Consider the following 6000-nt stretch of genomic DNA (forward strand, 5'->3'; position numbering starts at 1 on the left):
CCCCAAACATAATGAATCTGCATTTACTAATACTTCTGTAAGTGGCGGGTCACAAAATCTTCATGAAGATTGGTGAATGGTGCCTTCATTATCACCTGTTTGTCCAATCAAGATGTGAAAAGTATCTATATTATTCAGTGGACTTTATAAGGCTGTAAGTATGGCTGAAGTCCCTGCAGTAACGACAGGTTTATCATGGTTCTATTTTAACATTTCTGGTCACCAACTCGAGGAAACTGATTTTTTAAATATAAATTAGGTGTTTCATCATTTTTTCTTCTCAGATCACAAAAGTCTCATCAGGAGGCCATACCTCAGTGTGTCCTTAAGCCAAGGGCTGCATGAGTGGGAAGAGTGGTCTGGAACATAAGGCACTGGATTGGACTCAGAAGACCTAGCTAAGCCATAGATTTCTTGTGTAACCTTGGGCAAGTCCTGTAATCACTGTGTCTCACTTCTCCATCTGTATAATGGGCCTAAAACATTCCCCTCTTTCACAGGTGTGCTGTGAGGATGCAATCCATGAATGATTGTGAGGTTCTCAGATACTATGAAAAAAGAGAGCTATATACATACATAAATAAAGATTCAAGATTTGAAGGATGGTCCTGGGCCAATATCCTGAATCTTGACACCTTTCTTTGTTGAAGCCTCTGCTTACCAGGGCAAGACACGCACACACGATCAGACACCACATTGAGAAAAAGCTTTTGAAGCACTGCAGGCTAGCATCATCACACAGACTGGTCTCAGTTGGTGGCCTCCGGAAATCCCAAGGAGCTCTGCTTTCTCCAGAGAGCTTGGGGGAAAGTCTCCAGGACAGGGAGAGATCACTATACTACCCCTACCACTCTTGACCTCTGAACATCATTATGCCTCATTTCTCTTGTTCTAGACAGGTCCAGTCACAAAAGACTATGGTCTCCACACACCAAGAAGGCGCCAAAGGGACAGGGAACTTGACACTTCTGGTAAACATTGAGAACATGGACAGTGGGAAGGGAAAACTGTCAGGAAAGCACTGAGACAATCAGTGCACCAAAAGCCAAAGAAATATCGACTTTCGAGGTCAATGACTGGAGACCTCAAACCAAGCGTTGATACCTGTGTGATGAGACCATCAAAGAAGCAGGGGGCAATCCCAGCAGAAATGAGAGCTTGGTTATGATTTGAATATGATGCAAGATATGTTTTCTCATTCAGGCTTTCCTCTAAGTACATTTGGTATTGAGGGTGCTCTCCAGAAAGCCACATCAGCTGCTGCAGGAGATCATGTTACCAGACTATTACATCGATAAATGCTTCTCACAGCCATAATGAAATCAACATGCATCATGTCCTCCTGCTCCAGTTTTCCAGTTACTGGGGGCTCTGTTATTGTTAAACAGAATATGGCGCTCTGACCTCACTCTGTGTGCTGCCCCCAGTCACAGATCTGGAGACTGTGGCCAGTTGAGGCCTGACACTGGAGCACATTGCTCCCAGGGCTGTGCCAGCACACCGCCCAAGTGGGCTGGAAAGAGGGATTTTGTGAAAAGACAAGCTCCGCATCAGCAGCAGCATCAAAATCACTGATGTGAAGATCCGCCCACTGCAGGAGTTTGGATAGCACATGGAAAGGGTTCCCCTTTGCAGAAGCCAGGTGCACTTGCTGAATCTGTCTGGATTAGGAATATCATGTAAACAGTAGGGATATTATTACAGCAGGAGAACAAGGGTGCGTGCCACATGCACCTCATCACAACCATGATGTTGTCATGCCCTTAAGCCGCCTCGGAGAAGGGGTTTTGGCCGTGATTCAGAAATTGCCACTGTTCTGTGGATACTAGAGAAGGGCTCTCCATCCCTCTGTTTACTCCTGTGGTAAATGAAGGTGGGGGGTAGCTCCCTTTTATGGACCCAGCCAGCCAGTTAGCTATAAAATTCCTCTTATTAGCTGTTCTATACTTGCTTTACCTGTAAAGGATTAAAAGTCACTGTGATGCATAGGTTTCAGAGTGGTAGCCACGGTAAAAGAACGTGAATGGGCACCTAGCCAAAAGGGCCAATGGAAAGGCTAGAATTTTTTAAAAATGAAACAAGACTCTCCTTTTGTCCGTCTGTTGTTGTTCCCGGAGAGAGGCAGACAGGGCTGTAACTATGCTGTAAGAAGATTGGAGCCAGGTAGGAAAAATATCAGTACCATACCTAGAAACTACTCATTTGAAACCCCAGATATGTAAGTAGATCAGGAAATATCTAGGAAGACATGATCAGGTTTATCTCCATTTTATTTCTTTATGGCTTGTGGACTCCTCTGTGCTAACCCCAAATGCTTTTGTTTTGCTTGTAACCTTTAAGATGGACCTCAAAAACGTTATTCTTGATGCTTAATCCTTGTGTTTTTTTTTAAATCTAGCAATAGCCTGAGTTCCCACATGTATTTTCTTTCTTTTTGTTTTTAATAACAATTTCCTTTTTTAAGAACAGGACTGTATTTTTGTGTCCTAAGAGGTTTGAGCACGTATTGTTTAATTAGATGGTGGCAACAGCTGATTTCCTTTGTTTTTCTTTCTCAGCTCTTCCCCGGGGGGGGGGGTCTCAAAAGGGCTTGAGGGTACCCCACAGGAAGGAATTCCCAAGGGCACCTTCCTGGGTTCTCAAAGGGGTTTTGCACTTGGAGGGTGGCAGCATCTACTCATCCAAGGTCAGAGTAAAGCTGTAACCTTGGGAGCTTAATACAAGCCTGGAGTGGCCAGTATTAATTTTTAGAATCCTTGTGGGCCCCTACCTTCTGCACTCAAAGTGCCAGAGTGGGGAATCAGCCTTAACAACTCCTAGCAATGTCTGGATTTGCTCTATAAGAAGATGAAGGAAGGAAGGAAGCACACAGCTTTGGCAGTCATTTCCTGCAGCACTGTAGGGCAAGACAGCCTCGGGGAGAGATATAGAGTTGCTTTATAAATGCCAATTGCAGACACCAGTGAGTCAGTCAATAATTCAGCCCCTGGAGGAGGAAGGATGTGTCTGAGAATGTTGAAGCTATGTGCACACTGTAGAAACACCCTAGATGCTTAATTGGAAGTGCTGAAGTTGCTAGGCAACTGAGGCAACTGGGGTTCAGGACTGCTTCTGTTCTCAGCTCCCTTTTCCTCAGGGTGCAGTACAGCAGAGCCTGGCAGCTGAGTGACTGCTTAGAATCTGTTTGTTAAGTGGCACTGGCTTTGGTAAGGTCTAGTAACCAAGGAGGTGAGAGGCAGCTGTGGTACACAGCAGGCAAGCACTGTGCAAGCTTCCCTCCCCCTGCTTCAAAACCAGCAGCCCTGGAAAGGACCCTTTGATGGGTTGGGTCACAGAAACCCCCTTGGCACTGCCACCTGATGTGCTGAGACTACCTCTGAGACTATCTCTGAGACTGTTTTCCCTGGCAGCTTGGAATTTCAGAACCCTGCCATGTTGAGCCAGACATGCCAGTCTGCTCCAACACAGATCCAAGGTCTGAACCACGTCCCCCCAAAATTGCAGTCTTAACTGAAAAGAGCTTTAAAAGTGCTCCTTTCTCTAGTACCCAGATCCCATTGGGATCCAACCCCAAATAAATCTGTTTTACTCTGTATAAAGCTTATACAGGGTAAACTCATAAATTGTCCATTCTCTGTAACACTGATAGAGAGATATGCACAGCTGTTTGCTCCCCCAGGAATTAATTACTTACTCTGGGTTAATTTATACACAAAAGTGATTTTATTAAGTATAAAAAGAAGGATTTAAGTTATTACAAGTAATAACAGAGAGAACAAAGTGTTACCAAGCAAAATAAAATAAAGCACGCAAGTCTAAGCCTAATACAGTAGGAAACTGAATATAGATGAAATCTTACCCTCAGAGATGTTCCAGTAAACTTCTTTCACAGATTAGACTCCTTTCTAATTTGGGCCCAATCCTGTCCCCTGGTACAGTCCTTGTTCCAGTTCAGATGGTAGCTAGGGGATTTATCATGACTACAGCCCCCTTTTTATAACTTTGGCACAAGGCAGGAATCTTTTGTCTCTTTGGGTCCCCACCTCTCCTTCTAAATGGAAAAGCACCAGGTTTAAGATGGATTCCAGTACCAGGTGACATGGTCACATGTCCTGCGAGACCTCAAGCCATCATTCTTCCCACCTGACCCACAGGAAGGCTTGCAAATAAACTGAGCCATCTATAGTCAATTGTCCTGGTTAATGGGAGCCATCAAGATTCCAAACCACCATTAATGGCCCACACTTTGCATAATTACAATAGGACCCCAGAGTTATATTTCATATTTCTAGTTTCAGAAGCAAGAATGATACATTCATACAAATCGGATGAACACACTCAGAAGATTGTGAACTTTGTAATAATACTTTACAAGAGACCTTTATGCATGAAGCATATTCCAGTTATATTATATTCACACTTATAGCATATTTTCATAAAATCATATGGAGTGTAATGTCATAGACTATCAGAGTTGGAAGGGACTTCAAGAGATCATCTAGTCCACCCTGCTGCTCAAAGCAGGACCAATCTCCAGACCCCACAGCAATACTTACAGAGGCCATCTCTCCCACTCCTCATTGTTGTACTAGCTGAACAGGTCACCATCACTAACACACGCACTGTTCAAGGAGGGGAAATATCCCTTTCAAATATTACTGTTTTCAAATCGGGAAACTGAGGCACGGATAGAGTAAATGACTTGCCTAATGATGGGCTGGGAATTGGTCTCCTGTAGCTTAGTCCAGTGCCCAAGGCACTAGGCCATCCTTCCTGTGCCCCACAGTGCTGCTGCCTTACTGTCAGCTTTTCCATGGACTCTGGGATTAGCTAATCTTATCCTGTGTAACAGCAGATGGATCACAAAGGTGAAGGCAAGACATGAGGAAGGGATAGGGGAGTTGGTAGTTATAAAGGCTAACAGAAGGAACCAGGAAATGTGATATTTAGATTGGGTCCAACCAGGAAAAGCCAGGGGAGGGCAGGGTTGACAACAGGAAAAGAATGACATAGAAAATAGGCTGGTGTTGCATCCCCCTTCCTCACATTTGTTTAATGTCTGTTTAAACTCTAATTCCATCTTACCTGCCAGTAAAAATGTAACCTTTGCCCTACAGAAATATTATTTTGGTGCTTTGTACAGTCAGATCAAAAAGGTTCCAAGTAAGGAACTTTTGTCACTTAATTTGCAGACTATTCTGCATCCTCAGTCATCTCTCTGTTGGAAAATACCTCCTGCTCATCAGTCTCAATTTTCCCTGTCTTAATATCCTTGTGTTACTTGCTCTGTTAGTAATGGGTATAAATTAAGGTATGGTGAGGTGATGCCCAGAACTGACACTAGAACCTGCACTTCTGAAGTCACTGGGAGCTTTGCCAGACTGCAGGAGCAGACCCTAAATTCCAGGTGTGATCTGACCACAGTTATACTGAAAGGGATTATTACCACCAGCCCTTCCTTGCAGCAAATGCCTCTCAGATGTGCTGCCCACTATGACTCCAGCATTAATTTCACCATGACCCTCACAGGCTTTTCCTACCAATTTCTTAATATTCTCCCCAAACAACTGTTTCCTCAGATGTTCTTGGCCGTATGCCATTAGCTGCATCTTTCCAACCTAAGGGTACGTCCAGACTACCCCGCCGTATCGGCAGGTTAAAATCGATTGCTTGGGGATCGATATATCGCGTCTAATCTAGACGCGATATATCGATCCCCGAGCACGCTTATATCGATTCCGGAACTCCATCAACCCCAACGGAGTTCCGGAATCGACACGGAGAGCCGCGGACATCGATCCCGCGCCATCTGGACGGGTGAGTAATTCGATCTTAGATATTCGACTTCAGCTACGTTATTCACGTAGCTGAAGTTGCGTATCTAAGATCAATTTCCCCCCCCCAGTCTGGACCAGCCCTGAGTCTCATTCTCTGCTCCTGCTTCTGGTTTCCCAAGTCAACTCTACTCATGCCCCTCAATCCTGACCGGCAGCCCCTCCT

Source organism: Gopherus flavomarginatus, chromosome 7 (genome assembly GCF_025201925.1).
Source record: "Gopherus flavomarginatus isolate rGopFla2 chromosome 7, rGopFla2.mat.asm, whole genome shotgun sequence".
Taxonomy (NCBI): Eukaryota; Metazoa; Chordata; order Testudines; family Testudinidae; genus Gopherus; species Gopherus flavomarginatus.